Source organism: Excalfactoria chinensis, chromosome 2, assembly GCF_039878825.1.
Source record: "Excalfactoria chinensis isolate bCotChi1 chromosome 2, bCotChi1.hap2, whole genome shotgun sequence".
In the NCBI taxonomy this organism is placed as follows: domain Eukaryota; kingdom Metazoa; phylum Chordata; class Aves; order Galliformes; family Phasianidae; genus Excalfactoria; species Excalfactoria chinensis.
The window spans coordinates 78,224,326-78,246,288 of record NC_092826.1 but is presented as its reverse complement, the minus strand read 5'-3'; positions in this window follow the sequence as shown (position 1 = coordinate 78,246,288).

Here is a 21,963-nt window from a genome sequence, read left to right as displayed (position 1 = left end):
TGGCTGTAGTTTGTCCTACTCTATTCATCTGTTGTTTGTTTGTTTTAATTATTTAATGCACTTCATGTTATCAACCCCTCCAGAAACACTGAGTTTGCTAAGAGAGAAAATATCCAGCAGCCCATGAAAAGCCATGGCCACGCAGCATTACATGTGCTGAGAAATGTCCTCATGCCAGTCCCAGTGGCGAATTGCATGCAGGTGCACATTAAATGCTGCTTTGGTCCTTTTCACCATGAAGCACTAAATCTCAGGATCCCTTAATGCTCCCACCCAGGCTCACAGCAGGAACGTCTGGAGAGACATGCATTTAAGCATCTCTCAGTGCTGCTGAGGCACTTTGTTAAGCGTTCCCCTTCTGGGCCTCACTTTTGCTACTATGCACATTAGTGCTCAAGGCTATGCAGCTGCACTCCAGTTCATGCAGGATCAAGTTCCCCTGCCCTCTTTCTCCTGGCTTAGCACTTTTTCCTCTTTTTTCTTTTCTTTTTTTTTTTCTTTTTTTCCTGCCCTGTACTCATGCATGCAACACTTCAGAAAGCAGCATGCCATTAAGCTCAAAGTGAATGTGCATGAGTTCTTCATAGCTCTCCACGCAGTCTTTTTACCAACTATCCCCTTCAAAGAGGCTGATCCAAAAGCTGACTGAAGCCTGCGAAAGTCTCCCCATTGGCCTTGGACCAGGCCTAGAGCAAGGGACCCAATTAGATGTGAACAGAGGCACAAATGAAAGTCAGCTTGCCTCCCACAAAGAGAAAACTGTATTTGAGGGCCAAGCTGGCCATCCTTTTTGATGTGCATGTCTTTGCAGTGGACAACCTTCCAAGCTGCCTGTGTGCTGTGTGACTTCCACTTGAGCAGTTTGCCAAGCACTCGGGGGTGGCTTCAGACTGTGAGGTGAAGACAGGGTGTGGGCACTGCCTCACTGTTTTAATCTGACAGATTTGTCTGTTTAAGATATTTTTTATTGTCTCATTTATTCTTTTTATAGGTCTTACTGTTGCAAAGCAGTATTTTTAAATGGCAGTGAAAAATATGTTAACTGAACATGGTGGGAAGGGTAAAAAAGAAACCCAAATAAAAGCCCATATCCAATTTAGTGGAGAGAGGCAAATGTCTGTTGTTCTTCTCATTCCCTTTTTACTCCTGCATGTACCAGTGAGACCAGAAGGAGATGCCTCAGACTAATTGCCTCCAGCCCTCTCTCAGTGAACAGGACAACATAAGAGTCTTCACAACCCAACACTCCCTACTGCCTGCTACTCAGTGACTTGCAAACACATACTATGGTAGCACCACCCAACATGAAATAAAGTCCACACTCAATGCAAATCATCCCTCGCTCTCCATTTTTCATACAGTCCTGTCACAAAAATAACCTCATTTTAATGACTTATCTATCTCATTTAGATCTCGGTTCTTTCTACTCACATTAACATTGGTTTCAATGAATACAAATGTCTTATCTCAGCCAAAAGAAAATCCAGCAGATCCTTTTATCAGAGTTGTAAGATGATATGTTTGGATGAAGCGTCTAGCAGGGTCCTGCCAGAGCTCTGGTTTGTTTAAAATTTTCAACAGTTATCTGGAAGCAGAAGTAGAAAAAAACATTAATTACATTCACAGTTGACATGAAGACTGAGGGAGGAAGTAGCAAACAAGTTTATAGGGAAAACATAAATCAATTTACAGCTATTTGAGAATTAGACAAGCGTTACTCAAATTATGCAAATTCATAATTATAATATGTTAGAATGCAGTCTGGTTTCTTATCACATCTGGATAACTTGATGATATCATGGATGATACTTTGTGCAGAAGGACTGTGATAATAGCTTGTGCCCACAGTATGAGTTACCCATTCTTTATACTGTTTTTTAAATGGTGTAGAAATTCATAGAGACATAAAGGCATCTCAGCAGAAGAAAAGTACTGAACAGGAAAGCAAGAAAGATGATGGAAAAACTCAACCAACTACTGCACACGTAGTTTGCCCCTATAGCTCCATAAGAATGAAGTTCAGCTATTTAATTATCACAAATCCTAATCACAGTCTGTGTTACTTTATTGTGTTTTAAGGACCATTTATGAATTATAATTTATTGCAAACCAGATTAATTTACATGTGAAGTGACATAATGTGCAAAAGAAATAGAGAGGACTAGAAAAAAGTGGCTGTTACACAAGACAGAATAGCTCAGGAGCATTAGTCCACAGCCATTCATGATAATTTCTGCCATCAGATAAATGTCTGAACCATAAATTGTGCACAAAGCCTCCTTCTTGCTCTGGCTGCAGTCTACTACTTGTCTCTTACTTCTCATTACCAGCTCATAGCTTCTTTCTCATATTCAGCTTGGCATCCTGGTCCTCAAATTCATGTAACATTTGGTTAAGATTGAGATACCACAATGACAATACCACAGTAGTTTCTATCCTAAGCTCACTCCCCTTACCTGTTCTTAATGGCTCACATGGGCTCCCTGTGCCCGTACAACTCCTGTGCTCACCTTTGTCTTGCTCCTTTGGCTCCCTTTATCATCAATAGCAAAGAAATGGCAACACCTCCTTTCCTTGAAATCATGCTCAGATACTTGCCCCAAGCATTCACCTCTTTCTGAACCAAGCACTACCTGGAAACAAATACACCTCTGAATACTACAGTTTTCTTTACCTTCAGGCCTCTAAAATGCTCTGTTCCATAACAAAACAGCAATGCCACTCTGTCTAGGTGAAATAGGTACTAAAAAATACATCAAGACCAAAGTGCGCAGCCATGGAAATCAAGGCGTGAAACAAGTGCCCTAACACATTTTGGACAGAAGTCTTGAGCTTAGTTTCATCAGGTGGGTATTCTTAACAACCTCTCTCAAGGCACTTCAGGAGGCATTGCACAGTCAAGCCTTTGACTTGGTATCATGAGCAAAGCACCCCAGCTCTGCCCTTGCCCATAGGAAAAACACTAGGAGTGAGATATAACAATGGATCACTCATTCCCATTGTGATTTTCCTTTCTCACCATTCCATGAGTCAGACAGGATTTGTTCTCAGTTACAAGCATCTTAGGTTGGCAAAGGCCAATTCTACACATACTCCATTAGGGAGTTCCCAAAACCCAACATGGTAGAATTTGACCCCAGTGTCCCACCTCTCTCTACTTCAAGGTAGCGTATCATATCTGCAAAGGTCATTGACTAGCTAGCATGCTCCATGCTGAGTTTCAATACTGCAGGTGCACACCCAATTCCAGTTCTTAAGGAGCTCACATCCTGGATGGAAACAGCACTTAAGCCCTTGGCCTTGCTCAGAGTTCTGTTTGACTTCACCAAAAGATCTGAGTCCTCAGGGACACAGATTTGTGCCTCATCTCTTGGGAATTTAACTGAAGAAAAAAGTCGCCCAAAGCCTTAAGATGCCACCAAAAGTAAGCAACTCTTTATAAACACGGTCTTATAACATATAAACACACTCTCTCAACATCTGAGCAGTCCATAAATGTGACTGTATTTTTATCTCAGATCAATCTCACAAGAGAGGGAAGTACTAGCAAACGATAGGCATTGGAGCACAGACATAAAACTTATCCAACCTGAGGTCATAGCTCCCTGGAGGCTGGACCTTCAAAATCTTTGGCATCAGACTCCTGGCTCCAGCCTTAAAATCACAGAATCCTTACAGTTATAAGGGATTCCTGAAGGCCACCTAGTCCAACTCCCCTGCAATGAACAGGAACAAGATCAAGTTCCCTAGGACCTGATCCAGCCTCACCTTGGAAGTCTCTAGGGACAGGTCACCCTACATTCTTTATTGGTAGAGGAAGACAGACAGGCAGGTAAGAATCAAAGTACTTTGACTTGGTCAGCTGAGTGCCATTAGAAGAATGACTACCTCAAGAAGTCCAGTATGCTCCCTCAGGCTGTCAAATCCCAACCCACTTGGTTTTGATGGGTCAATCTAGGAGAAACAAGTGGCAAACTGTTGGGCCAGTTGACACACATGAGCAGATCTCCATTGCATTTCCACTAGGTGCATAATGAGGAGACTTGACCCAGCAGCAGGGTGAAACCACAAGTGGCTATGAAGTTAAAATCTTATGCTATTGACTTTTAGGAACAAAGATGAAAATTCTCTCCTCTTAGTTCTGTTGTGTTTTTCCTCATAACAAAATAGGACATGCACTTTCAACTAACAGTCAAACAGTGGGTTCAAAATCACCCACAGTGAGAGAGCAAAAACCAAAGAGGTTCAGCCAGGTACTTGAGTCCCAGAGGATTACCACTAATGGATGGGATAGTCAGCAGGTAGAAAGTGGCTTCCATCGTCTGAAGCTACCTACCTCCACTTTTGGAGGTTATTCTTCTGCAAGCCTCCCATCGGCTGCTTAGGACCTGCTGACAGCATCACAGAAAGATCCTGAGATTTTCTGGAGGTCAGAGGTGGTATAAAATGAATGAGCAAATCTGGGGGCAGGCTTCCCCTTCCTGCTGATTGTGCAGAGGCAAGAGAAAGAGGGAATAAGCAGCAGCTTCATTTTTTACTGACAAGGAGCAAAGCTGGAAAGACAGACAAAGTCTCCAAGAGACACAAAACAGGTTTTGGCAACAGCCTAAAACTGTCTGGTAACAGCAGCATCCTCACTTTGCCCGGCATGGCATCAGCTCATTGCCTTACTGGGAGCACCGTGCTTTGCAGGCTGTCTTCATGCCTTCTGCCTGCACTGTGCTGCAGTACTGGAGACAGTGGAAGGCCAACCTCTTGGCCATCCCAAACTAGCATGGCCTTACCACCTTCCCTTGATTCACAGCAGATGAAACTCTGGCCCCTGCTGCTCTTAAAATCTGAGGCAGGCTTTCATTGGATGCAAAAGAAACCTGCGCTGCACGCTAGCGAGGAGCTAAGCGATTCCCAAGACCTCCAGTCAGACATGGCCAAACATACAGCATACCCCATGCTTCCCCCAGATGCACAGATACCAAATACACTCTCTGGGATGCACTGGGGTGAAGAAGAGCTTTCTAAGTCACTTCATTTTTACTGGAAACTCTGCGCCAATCCTCCCACATACGACGCGCCGTGTGCTCCTCGTAACCAGCATTGTCTGAACTTGTGGTATTTTCATAAAGGCGCCCTGCCAAGCCAAAGGCACTCTAAGACACATCACCTTTGTCCAAAGGAGGATCCCAGCCGGAGCGAAGCAGAGAGAGCGTGACCTCTTCTACCAACAGGCACATAGGTATGTGAAATGAGTTCCTATTAAAAACCTCCGCTCTGCCCACACAGGGGCACAGAGAGCACAGGCAAGGGTGACAGCAGGCAACAGAAAATCCTTTCACTGTACTTACAGGAAAATGGGGAGGTACAAATGAAGGCCTCTTTTCTATTTTGCAAGGAGGGGTTGGCAGAAGCAGGTTATTGGGCTTGCACTGCATGGAAAAGGAGGATTTTCCCTTTTTCTGGAATCCTGATTCATCTTCATTACTCAGTCACTCAAGCTTCCTTGGAAACAGAGTGCCACTGAGTTATTATGGCAGTCATAGATGAATTCAGCAGAAAAATATACATCTAGCAACGAAAGAAAGTAAAACTGCTCTCCTTGCGCAGCCCTACAGAGAGACAGCCAGACAAAAGCATGAAAAAATTGACTGTCTGGCCAAGAATGAAATTGCTGGCAAGTCTGGTTTCAACCCTGCTATTAGCTCTCTTGCAGCTGCTCCAGCTACCCAAGCAAGGCTGAGATAAGTGCCTTCTCTCAAGACCCTTTCTGTTGTTGTTGTTGTTTCTTCTAACTGGGGGTAGTACATTTATTTACATATAAGCCTGCCTCTGACTAATCCCTCGCCTGAAAGAACTTAAGGTCTAAGTCGGACACCTGAAAATAAATAAATAAGACACAAAAAGGGAGAGAGAGAAATAAACTCTCAGAAGCATTCCTATGCTGAGAGATGAATGTCGTCCTTCCTCTGCAGGCAGCGTGCTCCCCAGATGCATCACACATGGGGCAATACAGCTGTGCCAAGGGGGCAGGACACAGGCAGCTGTGCTAAAGGGGGCTGGGGGGGCTGGGGAAGGTCATGTGCACTGCTGAATTGCCCGCTCAGGGCAAGGGTGGACAGAAAAGAGTAGCTGGGGGAGGGAAGGGGGTGAACTGCTGAGAGGTGATGGATGGGGTCGGGGCAGGTCACGCTCAGGTCTGGACTGCTGGGATCCATGCTGGACCTGGTACAGTCCGATGCGTGATGTTGCGCTCAACTTCAGGCTCACAGCGAAGTTTCCTCTCGCTTCGGAGGTGTGTAAAGCACTTCTGTTGCAAACCCAGAAAAAGAAGGCACTGTGTAAGGGTGGAACTGAAAAGGTTATGGAAGATTTGCCAAGAAAGTGCCTGCACTCTTCTCGTTCCAATATACGGCATGCTTAGAAAAAGTGAAAAATACCAAAAGGCACCCAGGGATTGTCTTTTAGGAAACAAAAGAAGCACTTATGGGTTAGTTTTTCCACGTAGCCACATTAGTAGATATACCAAACAGACAGCTTGATCCGGATGAGTCACGCAGCAGAAGAAGAACAATGACCTGTGTGTTCCTCCAGTACAAATTATTCATTTTTCTCTGTCAATAAAGCCATTTATATATATATATATGTATATATATGTATATATATATATATATATAATTGCTCCCAGGCAGCCAATGGGGAAGGTGTGGCTATCAGCAGATCGCCCCTCCCCTGGGGAGTCACATCTATTTGGCGGGGCGTCTGACCTCCGTGATGCCCTCAGGCAGGCCGCAGCACCTTAAAATAACTTCAACACACCTCGTGCCATGCCTGCGTGCTGAATCAGCCCAGAGGTGTCAATCATATCCTGCCCTGCTTTCAGGTAGGATCACCTCAGTTGCTCTGATCCTCACTTTTGAACTTACAACTTCCTTTTGCAGAAATCAGAATGGGGTGTGTGTATGTGTGTGTGTGCGCGCGTGTAATTCCTCAGTCTCCACAATAACAGTTCCACCCGTTGAGCCTCCCTGTTGGGAAACAGCCCCTGCAGAACAGCAAGTTCCTCTTTCACAACAGCCGGTTGCTGAAAGGAGGCAGAGCAGATTGGCAGCTAGAGCAGGAGACAGCAAACCTGGGCCATCCTCTTAGAAACATGCAGGTGTTTTGCTACCAATAGGCATGCCAGTGTGATTTAACTCCACTGAATTAGTCTTAACTTGGCTCCTCGATCCTTTGCAGCAGTATCTGCTCATCTCAAAGGTATCAGTGCTTTGAGAGCTCACCTTGAGAGGCTAGGTTTGGTTTTAAGGTTGTCTATACTGTTGCTGTGGTGCACCCAGAATCATAGAATATCTTAGGTTTGAAGGGACCCAAGCAGTTCCAACCCTGTGCCATGGGCAAGGCTGCCATCAGCAGCTCAGGCTGCCCAGGGCCCCATCCAACCTGACCTTGAGCCTCCAGGGATGGGGCACCCACAGCTTCTCTGGGCAGCTGTGGCAGAGCCTCACACTCTCTGAGTGAAGAATTTCTTCTTAACACCTCACCTAAATCTCCCCTCTTTTAGTTTATGATTCAAAGAAGCTACTATTGGTTACAGTACCTGCTGCAGTCCCTCGTGCCTCCTTTTCTGCACCTGTAAACTGAGAGTAGAAAGAGTGACCTTCGCAAAACACATTGAGCTGCATGTGCAAAGGACAGCACTGCATCCTGCTGCCCTTCAAGTCAGGGCAGAAGGAAAAAGAGGGTTGATGTTTGCTCCTGGGATATCAGCCCGTTTCTGCGTTGCCCGTGGCGACCGCATGGTGGCGCTGCTGCTCCACGCCGCCCCGGCGCCGTATACCGTGGTCCGAAGTGATCTATGGTGAAGCCCGGCATTGGGGCGTGCGACACAGAGCGTGCCTTCGGGAGGGACGGATGGGTTGTCAAGCGTGCTGTAACACGGACCTTTGGTGAATTATTAGTACTTTATAGCGTGCTTTTTGGAGAGAACCTAGAGAAACAAACGTGTTTCCTTGGCTTTTGCTCCGATGACAAATGTCTTCTTTACTCTGCTTGCTCCCTCCCGACTCCCGGCTTTCACTCTCACCCATGAGCACGCTGAGTACTCAGTAACCCTATATCTCTCTGCTCTTCTTGAAGTGAAATATCTCCTACAGCAGCTTCCCAGGGGGTAGGCTTAGGGGCGAAGCCCTTCCCTACATTCATCTAGACAAAGATCTCTGCTCCACGGCATACCCAGAGCTGACCTGGTAACATCAGGCGGGCTGCTCCCTCCTCCCTCCTGCTCCCCTATTTCTCGTCCTTTACCCCATCCAGTTGGGTTTTGCTCACCCTGAGCCCCTGGGGTAGCTTCTGTCCTCAGACCGAGTGCTGTACAGGGCAGTCCTGGTGGGAGGAAGAAGAAAAATGGCAGCGCGGGAGGGCCAAGGGCAGGCTGAGCCTAGCAAGCATCGTCTAGACTTTCAGTCTCATGATTCAGTGTGTCTGATGTAAAACTATTTAAATAAGAGTTATGTAAATAACGTGGCAGACAGATAGATTATTTAATATAATCAAAGTGAGATAAGGCCTGGGCCCCAATCCTTCCCTGAAGTACGGCTGCTTTGTGCCATCCTCACAACACAAACAGCCCTGAGGCCAGGAGACCCAGCCAAGGGAGGATCACCCCAGTGCAAGGAGGTAGCCTCTTGGCTTGCAGTCAGCAGAGCAGCTCCTGCATGGCTTCCCCACAAGCAGAGGGGCACCCACAAGAACTCTCAGCACCCAACAGGTCTCTGCCTCCATAACAGCACCCCAGAGCCTCTGCTATTCAGGATCCATCCTTCCAGCTGTACTGGAGGACCTGCCTTTGCAAAGTGGGTGGGAAGTGGCTGGATAACAAGATGAACTTCTTCCTCAGCTCCTCGCCTTCCAGCAAGGCTATCCTCTAAAACAGAGCTGAAAATGGCCCTTCAGCTAAGGTAGCACTCCCCTCTCATGTTACCACATCACCATCTTTAGCGTATTTTCCTGGGTTTTACTCTTTTGTAAACTTCCCAGGGAACATCTACACCGCAACAACTGCAAGCAGGGCAGGTCCATCTGAGCTAGCTCCAAGCCAGCATTCTCAGAGACTGGTAGCAATGCACAGAGCTGCACAACTCACTCTATGTGCCAGTGGACAGTGCCCACGGGGCTGTGGGCAAGCACGGGGCTAAGCCTGGGTTTGCTGACGTGTGAGAGAGCTGCTGCAGTGCAAATGCGCCCTTACGTAATGCAATTTCCAGCAGCTCCACCAGGACACCAGGTTTCCCACTAACTCAGTTTGTTTGTTTTTCACAGTGAGGTAACTGCACTTTCTTGACATTTCCTCTCTCTTGTCCTTTAAGCACAGAGGCCTGACTTGACCATCCTTACACTAAAATCAACACGCGGGCAAGCCTAGGTAAAGTTTAAGTAAGGCTGTGCTGTTGGCACTTTGTGCAGCACCACACCCTCTGCCTCTTCTTCCCATCCAGGTCACTCACCCCTCTCCTGTCTGTACCTTCTTGGGTTTTTTTCTCCCCTAAGTCGCACAGTACAAGCTCACCGTAACCTTCTCACCCACTTCGAAAGCGAACATCCAGCCCTGCCTCCAGACACGGCCTGACCCATGTACAAGCTTTGTGGTTGCGTGACCATGTCAGTTCAGGACAGCTTGTTCGTAAGCCAGGAAAGCTGAACAGGACTAGCCCTTCTATGGTCAGATTTACTCAGGTACAAATATGCTTTGCACAGCTGGCAGCATTTTCCTACCTGGAAATGCAGGGCAGTTCGAGCAGTGCAGCTGCAACCAGTGCTGTGGTTTTTACACACACACACACAAAGCAAGCATGTCTTTAGCACATGCATAAACCAAGGCAAGCGCATACATCACTCTTCCTCACTGTCACAACCGTGGGCAACAATTGAATGCATCCCCCCTCATCTCACAGACGGCAGTAACCATCTACAGACAACTTGAATAAGGAACAGATTTACCCAGACTTCCTCCACTCCTATCTTCTACCCAAATTAATGTTGGAGTAGATAAGGCCGTGGAGCATTTCCCTTCCCTTTTTCAAACCTTTCCTTAGTTGAAACAGTCTGACTCATCAGCAACACAAAGATGACAAAACGTCTATTCTCCTCCCCCCCCTACCTCAAAATGTTTTGGCATGATTTTGCTATCAAATTAGGGTACTTGATCCATGCCAGTTGGATGGAAAAAAAGAAAAAGGACTCCTAGAACACTCATTGTATATGATTAGGATTCGGGGAGGGTGCGGAGCACAACATAATAGGCAGAAAGTGAAAACAGCCAAAGGAAACGCCTACACTCTTCCTTTACAAAAGCTGCTTGTTGTGTCTGTCTGAACAATTGTTCAGAAACCTGGAGGGGAACGAGAGGGGAAAAAGATAACCGACTTTATTAAGAGCAAAAGATTGATTGAGCAATTGATTGCTCTTAATTGGAACTGCGTGAGGAAGGGAGAGAGGATTTCAGGTTAGTTTCCTGGCTCTGCAAAGCAGTGCCGGCAGCAGCCCCAGCTCCCCAGCGCTGAGCTTCTCCAGGGCACTGCTCCTGGAAGTGGCTGGCTCTGGGAGCTGACCCCTTGTGCAGCCCTGCCAACAGCAACGTCTGAGGCCTCAGGAAGGAGTAGGAACTCCAGAGTCGTGAGGTTAACCTCCGAGGTTGGTTTGTGCATGTGTTTCTTTCCAGACCATTTCTTATTTCATGTCTCAGGAAAGCTGGGAATTGAGCCTGATGGGATGCTTTCCTCTGGAACAACAAGGCCTAGAAGGCTTATCATTTCTATTTTGCCTTTGTTTCCTCTTTTCGCCCCCCTTCTTCTTTTGAAGAGAACAGCAAGATTCTTATCAATTCATTTCAGAACATGGACCTATAAAAGAAGAGTGTCATCCATTTCTTAACCATCAGCTATGAGGTCGAACTTCAGAAATCAAAGAAACAACACTGTTATGGGTTATATTTTCAAGAAGCAAAGGTTTTATTTTCCAGAGTCACGCACATAATAATGAAGCTGCAGCACAAGAGAGAACTAGCTCAGAGTTTCACAATCCCCCCCCACCCCCCATAACAATCCTCAAGGGGAAAAATGATAATGTGCATGAACAGCTAAAATAAAAGCTGAACACAAGCAAACCACTTGGGAGTAGCCAATTCCTCTTAATGTACTGTCATTTCTGTACTGTATGTAGTACCTTATTTTTCCTCTGAAACAGCAGGAAGAACAGTTACTCATACTGCACAGATAAGAGTGTGATTTCCAGGGAAAACAAAAGTTCCAGCAGTTGGAATTGGATTTGCTTTGTTTAAAATCAAATTGCAAGGTACATGGGCCTCAAAGTTATCTAAACAGAACAGTCAGCACATAGAGGAGGCTGGAAGGGTCCTCTTGCAAACATCTCATCCAACACAGACGTCATTTATTTGCCTGTGAATGGTCTAGGTTAATAAATATAGAGTCTTGTTGCCTGTGAAGGCAAGGTGCTGAGCTGGATGGCCAGTATGCCCTGTTCAGGGCTCTTCTCTGGCTTCCCAGGTGCAGGCAGTGGTACCCTGCAAGCTGTTTGCTCTGACAGCACATTTCACATCCTTTCCAACTCTAAGCAAAGAGAGCTTTACCTGAGTGCTTTCAGATAAGCAGACTTAGTAAGAAAGCAAAGTGAGAGAGAACACAGGAGCAGTGCTGCTGTTCCTTCCAGTGTGAGCCAAAAGCCACATGAACATGACAAGGAAACAAATAACAACTTTTACATTGAGGCTGTCCATACTAAGTTCCTTAGGATGGGGAGACAGACTCAGAGGAGGAGGAGGAATCAGCATGGACTTGCCTCTCTTTCTCAGACACACACCTCCTGCAAGTCTCTCACTGTCACTTTTTTCTGCCAGGAGTCACTGCTTTCCCAGCTCTGCCCATTGAACCACTCATCCCTCATCAGCTCCACTCCAAACAAGCCAGGCCGTATAGTCAGTCATATAGACCGACTGGATCACATAAAACAGCTGGCCATATAGTCAGTCCACTGGGACTGAAATGGGATAGGAAGCTCAACATGAGCAACTCCACCTGCACACCCAGAGTCAGTGACCTCTGGCAGGAGGGTGGTGACATGCAGTGGGAAAAAGCATCCCTGGGATACAAGAGGTCCCTATCCCTGAGCCTGTGTCGTCATGCTCCCTGTGCACAGGGCTGCTGGAGCAGGGGTGCACACAGTTCTTTCCTTTCTGCAAACAGCCCCATCACTCTGCAGCTACAATTACCTGTAGCTAGCGCTCGTTAAGTGCTTTGAAGATTAAAAGTGCAGATACAAGTGTTAAATATTGTAATTATTCTTACTACATAACATTGCTGCACTGAAAGCAGGGAGGGGTTGTTTTTCCATGTTTGTATGTGGGAATACCATGACAGCTGCTCCTTTCTGTAAGTGAGTTACTGCCAAGAACCTCGATAAGGAGCTGTGCTTGAAGGAAAAGGACCAAGTCGGGGAGTTTTCTTGGAGCGCTACATATCACGGCGAAATTAAACGGAGCTCTTACCAGGGCTTCTCTGTCAGAGTTTATTGCTCTACGTGCTGATCACCTGAGATGCCTCAGGCTCCAGGAGGAGCAGCACTGAGTCTTAGCACCTCACCAGGGCTCCCTCACCCTCCACTAGTCCTAAACAGTTTGAACCTCACTGCAGGCAGGCCCCACACCCCAAGGAGAAGGGTCAGTACTGCCCATTTCCTTCACCGCAAGGCAGTTTCTGCCATGGAAACTGAGAGAAAGCATCAAATCAGATTCATTACATTGGAAAAGACCTCTAAGGTCATTCAGTCCAACGGTCAGCCCATCACCACCACATCCATTAAACCATGCCCATGGCACAGCAGGACCCACCTTGCCTCTCCATTTGCACTCTCGGGCACACAAAGCTGAAGCCACAAAGTGACAGGCTATTTCCACCCGAGTATGAAGGTGAAGCAAGTGCCTGAAGACTGCATTTATCCCCTCAGAGGAGATAAGCAGGGGCAATCGCTGCAGCTGATAGCGCACAGAGGAGGTGTGGGCAGGTAGCAGGCTTAGATGACCTGGGTTACAGTTATTCATGTACTGCAGCTCCTCCAGGCTCCCGGGGGGCTTGCAGGTGTCTGGCACATACCTGGGAACCCATGGAGCAAGTTCTTGCCTAACCCAAAACCTACTGACAGCAACAGCACAAAATGTGAGATCAGTGAGGCAGTTTGGGAGAAGAGCCATGCTCTTACGTCTTCATATTTTGCTGTTGAAAAATACATTAAAAAACAACAACAACACTAAACATAGATTTCTTCTAGAACTTTAAAGCTCATATGGTGGTATGACAGAAGGTACAAAGGTAGCACAGGATAAAGGACTACTGAGAGAGAAGCTTGGGTGTGTCGCAGGGGAAGGGAAAGGTAGGAGGAAGTGTAGGAGGTGAAGCAGACAAGCTCACTAAATTGCAAGGCAAAATGTAGATTCTGTCCCCAAGCAAAACACCTCTGCGCTGCTGTCAGGTCAAGCTAATAAAGCCAGCTCTTCAGAGCCTCTGCCATCTGGCTGCATTTCCTCTCTCACCAAGAGGAAAAATAATTAATGAGCAGCTTCTGTCTGGCAATCAGCAACTGTTTGCATCATCATATATGGAGATGGCAGCCTTCCTGATTGCAGAACATACCTTCTCAACTGGTGCGGCTTCTCCTCATTCGGCCTCGTGCATAGGTGCCATCCACAGCACTGCAAGCAGCTCCTCCAAGGAAGGGCTGCAGGTGAGCTCAGCGAGCTGCATTTTAAGTCTTGGTACATCAGCCATGGCCAGGAAGACCATGCTCCAGTATTTGCGATGTGGGATTTGCAGTAGAACATGAACAGTGCTGGCAAGATGCATATTCACACTGGATTTAGTAACTAATAGAACAACTTCCTTTGTTTACTATGCAAAGAACACGAGAAAATTAAGCTGATCTGGGGCTGGTCCAAGTCTCTGCTAAAACTGCTTTTGACAAAAGCTGACCTCTTTGCTCCTGAATAAATATTAGCAATTTGTTTGCGCATTGTTCGGCTGGTTTTGTAGATAGGCAGAGAAAAAACGAATAGAGAACTTCGTCATTTTCTCCCCCTACCACCAATTGTCAAATAAATTATTCACAAATACACGCTTCCATCATTCATCTAGCACTAGACTAAACACTTTCTACTAAACTCAGTTTTCAGCATCATGTTTCAGTTTATGGTTACATTTTTCCCTGGGCAAAGCAAGTCAGTTATTAGACAGCTTTCATAGGTTTCCGCTAAACATGCTTGATTAAGTCTTAAGAAGGAGAAGGTGGAGGAAACTGTGTTTTAATGCTAATGGGGACATTTCCATTCGCCTCAGTGGGAATCATACTGGAAAAGATAACATTGTTTTGAAGACTTGATGCACGGTGGAGCATGGTGGAAGAACTGCCGCTTGCAACACCAGGGGCCCGGGTTCGAATCCCCCCTGTGGCGCAAGTGGTAGAAGTGCCGCGCTGCTACACAAAGGGCTCGAATCCCAGGGGTTGGACTCAATGATCTTTAAGGTCCCTTCCAACTCGCACGATACTATGATACTATGATATAGTTAGCTATGAAAAAAAAATCCCCAAAACACAACAACCATGCCACCAAACAGCACGCTTTATAATGGTCAGTCTTCAAACTGAACAGAATAAGAAACCAGGCTCACCACCAGAGCTGCCCAAAGGAGCAGTTCTTCCTACCACCTCCTGAGGACGCTACTTGGCACACAGCATGCACCCAACCCACAAGCATCACTGAGGCTACAGCCTTGTTCACTCTCCAATGACTTAACTTCTACGTGCTCATGCACTGTGGTGATGCTGAGCTGGCACAGGTGCTCACCTTTAATTTCCCTAGGCCAGAGCCACAGCTGATGCAATTCAGCCTAATGGCTTGAGGAGCTGGCCTCGTCTGAAAGGAAAAGAAGAATTTGAGAAGAAAAATGAAAAAGAAGAGATTCAGAGATGGATTTCTGCACTGATTTACTGCATGCCACGCAGTCACACGAGGTCAGGATGAGACACTTGGAGGGGACCTCTGAAATGAAGTAACTGCATGGAGCTGCTACATTTGGAATTTATATAGGAAGGCACACCTCAAGAGCGCACCTTTGCTGCAGGTCAGCAGGAAAACTCTGTGTCATCATTTTCTTCAAAGAGCCTTAGACAGCTGCTGCCATCTTAAAAGAAAGAGGGACGTGGCGTGCTATTCACCATGTGCAAATCTGTGACAAACATCACTCAAGGCAACACCTGTGTGCATCCCTGCAGAGAGCGATTGTTTTAATCAAGTGGTTACCGTAAGCCCTTCTCTTCCAAAGGAACTGGTATGTTCCCAGTCCAGTCCATTTCAGAGGGATCCAAGAAGAGTACCCCCAAAATAATCCTACTTATTCATTGCTAGCACATCAGCCCAAGATCCTGGGCACTACCAGGATCTAGACAGTGTATAAACGCAGAAGAGGAGGCAGTCCTTACCATGCCAAGATTACAATCTCAAAAGTCGCAGGGGAAAAAAATAATAATAATAGACAAACAGGCTCAGCAAATGTTGAAAGCTAGAGGTGTGGTGGAGGGCTCACATTCCTTGCCTTATTCAGTGTGGGGATGTGAGACAAGGCAGGGCTCTGGAGCAAAAGAGATGCATGAGGAGACACAAACCTTTCCTCAGGGGGCCATCTGCTGCAGGCTCCTTTCAGAGCTCTCCTACCAGAAGAGCAGTTTGGGAGGTGCCCACAGTGAATGTTAAGAAGGGCAGCAGCACTGGACTTAAGCGTAGGGCCCTTCTTTCTTCACCCAGCTCATACGGCAGGCACAGCTCGGGGTTTTCAGAAGGACCAGTGTCAGCAAGACCTGCTGTCTGTGTTTTCTTCCTCCCTAACCTGCCCTTCATCCCTACTGTCACCTGGAGTTCCTCCATCTGAAAACTATGAGAGTCTTGACCTCTAAAACACAGAGATATCCAGTGCAGAGCTGATAAGGACCTTCCTTTCAGATTCATCCCAAAGCCCAAGCCAGTATCTATCAGATCAGCCCCGCAGGCTCTCAGATATCACTCTGCCTCCTTCTCAGCACCCAGTGGGACTTTGGCAGAGCACAGGTGCCAAGGTGCTCTGATGTGGGTGGCTGTGGGCATGCCTAGCAGCAGCACACCCGGTGCTGGGAACACAGGCAGAGGGTGGAGGTGGGATGGTCACGCAGCCCCAGGCATGAGCAGCACTGTGGGTTTGGGGTTAGCGGTCCGAGCTCTGCATCACCGGAGGTGACACAGTGCCCGTGAAGCTGGCCCATACAAGAGCCATTCCACATTTCCTCCTTGCAGTACTTTCCACTTAATTTAAGCACACCTAATCAGGAAATCTGTTTCATTGGCATATCTCGCTTAGAAATCAGGGATGCTTACTAACAATGACTGCATCTTGATCGGGATGGTAATATCGCTTAATTGGGATGCCTTCAGGTATCTTAGTGGTTTGAGTTCTTTATGTCTCAAGCTCAAGCTAGTCTTGTCTGTCTGCTCCTCATAAAACAGCTTTCAGTTCCTCCTTGATAATGATACAGGCAAACGATGATGTAAGCTGCCTGAACATTTCTTGCTCCTGGCTGTCAGTTGCTGTGGGAGGGGCACATTACCTGTTGCTGTGGGTGTTCTTGCCACAGGGACGGCTGCGGGAACTTCGGTCACCATCTCATGCAGAGCTTCCTGCTGTCCCCAAGGGCCTCTTGCTGTCCCCGCGGCCTCCTGCTGTCCCCACTTGGCACGGGACAGAGGCTTGTGGCCTCTGCTGCTTTGCAGGACGGGGATTTGCCCCCACTTGGCCTGGATGGGACAGATGGGACATTGCCTCGCTAGGAGACAGAGACCCACAGAACATCTGTGGTCAGCACCAGTGGAATCCCCAGGTCCTATTTAAAAGTCCCACTCATTCATGCACGCCTCGTGCTTGGTGAAAAACAGAGCCTACACCCTGAAGGTTCAGTTCTTTAAACCCTTCTTTCCCCTCTGCTTATTGCATTGTAGCACCTCTGCTTTCTGCATGCAAACAGCTGTAGCGCGTTACGTCTGGCAGCGCACAAATAACTGTGCAGAGAGCATTTGTAGCCTCATAAAAGCACGTATGCAGATAGCAGAGCCTTATGACCTGCACTGCCTTTGCTCCTAAAGCCCTAACCGAAGATAGAGCTCCTCGGTGCGTTTGTGCTTAGTGTACGTCAATGCCTCATAACACTCCAAAAACCGTACGCTCATCGAGCTGTGCGTGTGCACATTCTCACCTCTCCGCAGCCATACGGAGGTGCAAAAGCCCGTGCTCCGAGTTTACGGGCAGCTTTATGGGGCCGTTCGTCGGAGGCCGAGCACGGCAGTAACGAGACGGCAAGGGGCAGCTTAAGAAAAAAACCAACCACAGGAGCGCTTTTCCTGGAAACCGGCACTGTTTCGTTCGCACGTTTTACGGGCAAGCCTGGCAACCCATAAAGACATTCCTTGGCACGGACGGAGAAATAGCGGCCCCGGCGGAGCTGGCACCGCGCTGCCGCGCACCGCACAGACCCGGCACTGCGCGGGGCTCCCGGGGGCCCGGCAGGTGCGCGGAGCGGCGCGGAGCTGCCGGTAGGGGGCGCCGGCGTCCCGCGCAGCGCCCGGTATCGTGCAGGTGGCCGGCGGGTGCGGAGCGGGAGATGCGCGGGCGCGGAGAAGCCGATGCCCCTCACCTGCCCGCAGTGGGGCAGCGCAGCCCTCCCGCAAACTCATTCCTGCTCTCAGCTGTCGGAATACGAGAGAGAAGGGAATGATGCGCGCAGGGGCTGACGGCTATCGGGTGCGTGATGAATCGCCAAGCTCTTATCGCTGCCCAGAGAGGAACTGCCGCCTCGTTCTAGCGTTAATAAATCCTTTATACAGATCGGTCTCTCTCTTCCCGCATGCATGGCAGTAGGTGGGGATGGAGCAGGAGGCTCCCGCTCGCTCCCCTCTCCGCCGCCCCGAGAGGCTTCATTTGTGCGGTTGGGGAGAAGCCGGTGGGTTCAGCCCCGCTCCAGCCTCGCCGCCCCTCCCGGAGAAAGGAAGGAAACAAGGGAGGAAAAGGAACACAAAAGGGACAAGGGACCTTGGAAAGAATAAAGAAAAAATCAAATCAAATCAAATCCATGTCTGGCCGTCTCCTTGTCGTTTTAGCAGATAACTTTTAACCCCACACCCCCTCAGTCCCCAAACGCTGTTTTTTTTCCCGTGAGATGCCGGAGCTGGAGGACCCACTAAATTAAAGGGGTCGGTTTGTTCCCTGTGTCTTCTCTGTGACACCGCCGTGCCCCCACTGCAGAAAGAACTCGAGCAGTTCCTCGCAACGCGGTTTTGGTTGCGCTGGTTTGCTGGTGCCGAGACACCTCTGTGTCACACGGATGGGACGAGGAACCTCGCGGGCTCCGACCGACCCACGGGCTCTGCCCTGGGAATTAAATGCAATATTCGCCTTTAGACACCAAAGGTGAAACGAAGGCGTCGCGCTCGTGAAATACACGAAGCCGATGACCGCTGTAGCATTTACGGTGAAGGGCAATTTATTTCCCTTTCAAGAACGAGAGCCTAAAGGATGCCGGAGGGATGGAGAGCTCATTTTCCTATTAAACTGAGTTGTTTATGTCTTCAGACAAAAGGCACCCGGGACTGGAAGAGTGCTCCGGCTCAGCTGTGAAGTCGTCAACCCACGGTAATAGAAACAAAATAACAATACGAACACAAACGCAAGTACCAATAAAAAACAAAACACGCGCATACAGCCCCTGAGCTCGGGCCGCGCAGCTCTGCGAGGGCAGAAATACCTCGCTGCTACACCGCTGGATGAGAGCGAGTGGCTCTGAGTGGAGCACAGATTTAGGGGGGGTTCGCCTCTCTCCCTGCTCCCTCTCCCCAAAAAGATGTGAGCTGCTCTCCCTGCCCTCCGTTTGCGGAACGCGAAAAGCTGCATCCTGAGATGCGAAGAGTCGGGCTGGGTGGCTGGGCTCGGAGCTGCAGGGCTGCCGTTGTGATGCTGGAGCCAAAAGAGAGAGAAAAGCAGCTCTGACTCCGTCTAAACACAAACAGCCCGGGGCCGGCGGGCGGGTCACCCTCGGGTCTCACAGAGCGAGCCGGGGGGGCCCACCTGGCCTTGCCCAGGTCAGACGGCGGCCCCTCCGCCCAGCGCCCCGCTGCCATCCTTCTTACTGACATCTCCGTAAATACGGCTGCCAGCGGCCACACACGCGCCGAGCCCCGCGGCGCGGCTCCCCCGGCCCGACGCTGCCCGGCGGGGTCCCCGAGCCCGGCCCCGGCCCCTCCGGCTCCAGCCCCACTCCGCGGGGCCGCTCCGTGTGGGTCACCGAGAGACGCCGGCAGCCGGAGGCCGCGCTTGGTGCTCTGCTGGAGCCCTTCGGGGAGGCGAAAGCCCAGCGCCGAGACCTCTTTCTGGGTGGTATCCCGAGAAAGCGGTGGGAAAAGCGCCCTTCCTGCCGCCCTCGCACCAAATATCACAGTACGAACACACCACACTCGCTCCTCACAATGGTGACTTTTGTGTCCCTCATGCAGAAACCAGAGTTGCGCTGCTGCGAGGTATGTAGCACAGCACGCAGCGGTAATTGCGTCAGTTCACAATTATAGAATCAGAGGGGCTATTGCAAAACGGCTTGAATGCAAACCACGCTGGATTAATGCCCCCCTTCCCTTCTTCCTTGTGCTGAAACCTCCGGGTGTTGGCACAGCCCCGCGCAGCGCCGGAGGAGCAAAGGGTCCTCCGCGCAGTGAGCGCGCAGTGAATGGGAACGGCTGTGTCCGCGGTAGAGCCGTGGGAAACACCGCACGGCCCGGGAGAGTGGGGACGGACTGACACGTCGTTCCTTTATTCCCCCCCCTTTCCTTCTGCCTTTTCTTTTTTTTTCCTCAGCAAAACAAGAGAGAGTTTTTGAAAATATCAAGTGTTGGGACGGACACACGGTCTTTGAAAATACCAAGTGTTGGGATGGAGAAACAGCGCAGTGCTCGCACATTTATTCGTTCTGCAGTCGTGAAAGAAGGGGGGAAACGCGCAGTGGGGCAGCAGCAGGTGAACGACTGCAGGCGGTGAAACGCAACGGCCGTGTGGGACCGGGTATTCCCCATCACAGCGCTGACATTTATTAGCAAGAGGAGACCCACGACGTTTGAATATGAAAAGGAGCAGATATGAGCCCGTATAAATTACTTCTTCGGTTCCTTGTACCGCACTGAAAGCACGCGTGTGCCTATTGAATAACCAACGGCTCTGCGCTGTGTGGGGAACGAACCGAGAGAAGGATGAGTCCCCACAATAAAAGGCTGTGAAACGGGGTCGGAACCGGGGGAGCTCCGGGGTACTCGCTGTCACACGCTTGGGTGGGCGATACCTCGCACCAACGCTCACTCAACGCCTTTCCCCCCGCATATGCCGCCCCTCAAAATAGATTTCGGCTCCTTCTTCCGACCGATCGGTTCCAAACGCCAGCAGGGTCCCGGCTGGCAGCGGCCGAGGGCAGCGTGATGGGGTTCGGGTCCCCGCGGGGCTGCCGGGACTCGCCCCGCAGGATACGGACGCGGTTCTCTCGGGTTTAAATGGTGAAAATGAAATCCTCTTCGCTCCGATGGAGCAACGACCGGACGGGGTAGGAGATGTTGGAGAAGAACGAACCGAGCCCTCATCCCTCGCTGTCTCTGCGCTCCCGTTGAAGTGTAATTCCCAACATCCCGTTACAGCTCATGTACGCTCTCAGACATTTAAACAAAGGCAGCGGTAATACGAATCAATTCTAGCCACGGGGTCCGGCCAAACGATATCGGGAGCATCTCCTTTCCCGCGTCTATTTCTTTTCGTTCCCCGTGACACACACCTGACGCACCGAGCAGCCCCACCGCACGGAGCGGGAGCGGAACCGCAGCGAGGCACAAAAGGGCTCCACTCAGGGCCTGGGAGCGCAGAACCGCGCACCGCACCGCGACCACACGCCACGCGAGAGTCCCCTCCGTGCCCACGGGCGTGGGGCGAGGGAGAGGATCCGGGGAGTGGGGAGGGGGGAAGGCCAACGGGAGGGGGTGAAAAGAGAAAATAATAATAGTAAATTGAGGGAAGGCGGGGGGCGAGCAGAGAACATAACAATAAACTTAAGGGAGGAGGGCGGGGGGGAGAAGGGAGAAACACGCGTGGCGGAGAGCTCCGTGTGTGAGTGTGCATCGGTGAAACGCATGAACCTGTCCGCGCTCGTACAGAGCACGGGTGGGCGCTCAAGAAGCCTTGGTGCTCACCCTCCCCCCCCAAGAAAGAGCGCAAAATGCGCGCAGGGGACGGGGCCCCGCGCAAGCCCCGGGTTCGGCGTGTGTGGCCGTAGCCGTGAGCCGCGGCTGCCGGCGCTGCGCGGGAGCTCTTTCCCCGTCTCTCTTTCTCCCTCTCTCTCTATTTTTTTTCCCTCCCCCTGCCTTTTTTTTTTCTCCTTTCCAGCCCGCTCGCGTTTTTTTTCCCTCCTCATTCAGATCCGCGGGTGTTTCCCGGCCCCAATTGGCCGGCAAGATTGGACGGGGCGGAGCCGAGCCTCTGCAAAAGGAGGAAAAGAAAAAAAAAACGAGAGAGAGAGAGAGAGCGAGAGAGAGGGGAGAGAGAGGGGAGGGGAAAAAAAAAGAAAGAAAAAAGGGAGGAAAAAAAAAAAGAAGGAGAAACCCTTTAGTGCGTAAAAAAGTTCTCGCGGCGGTGACGGATGCTCAAAAGTTCAGGAGTTTTTCCGATGCGTCCCAACGCAGCCCGGGACCGAGAAAGAGACTGAAAATTAGAGAGAGAGAGAGGAGTGAAAACGCGGAGCTCCGCCGGCGGAGCGGACGGTGGATTTTTTTTCTTTCCTGCTGCTGCTCGCTTCAAAAAGCCCAAC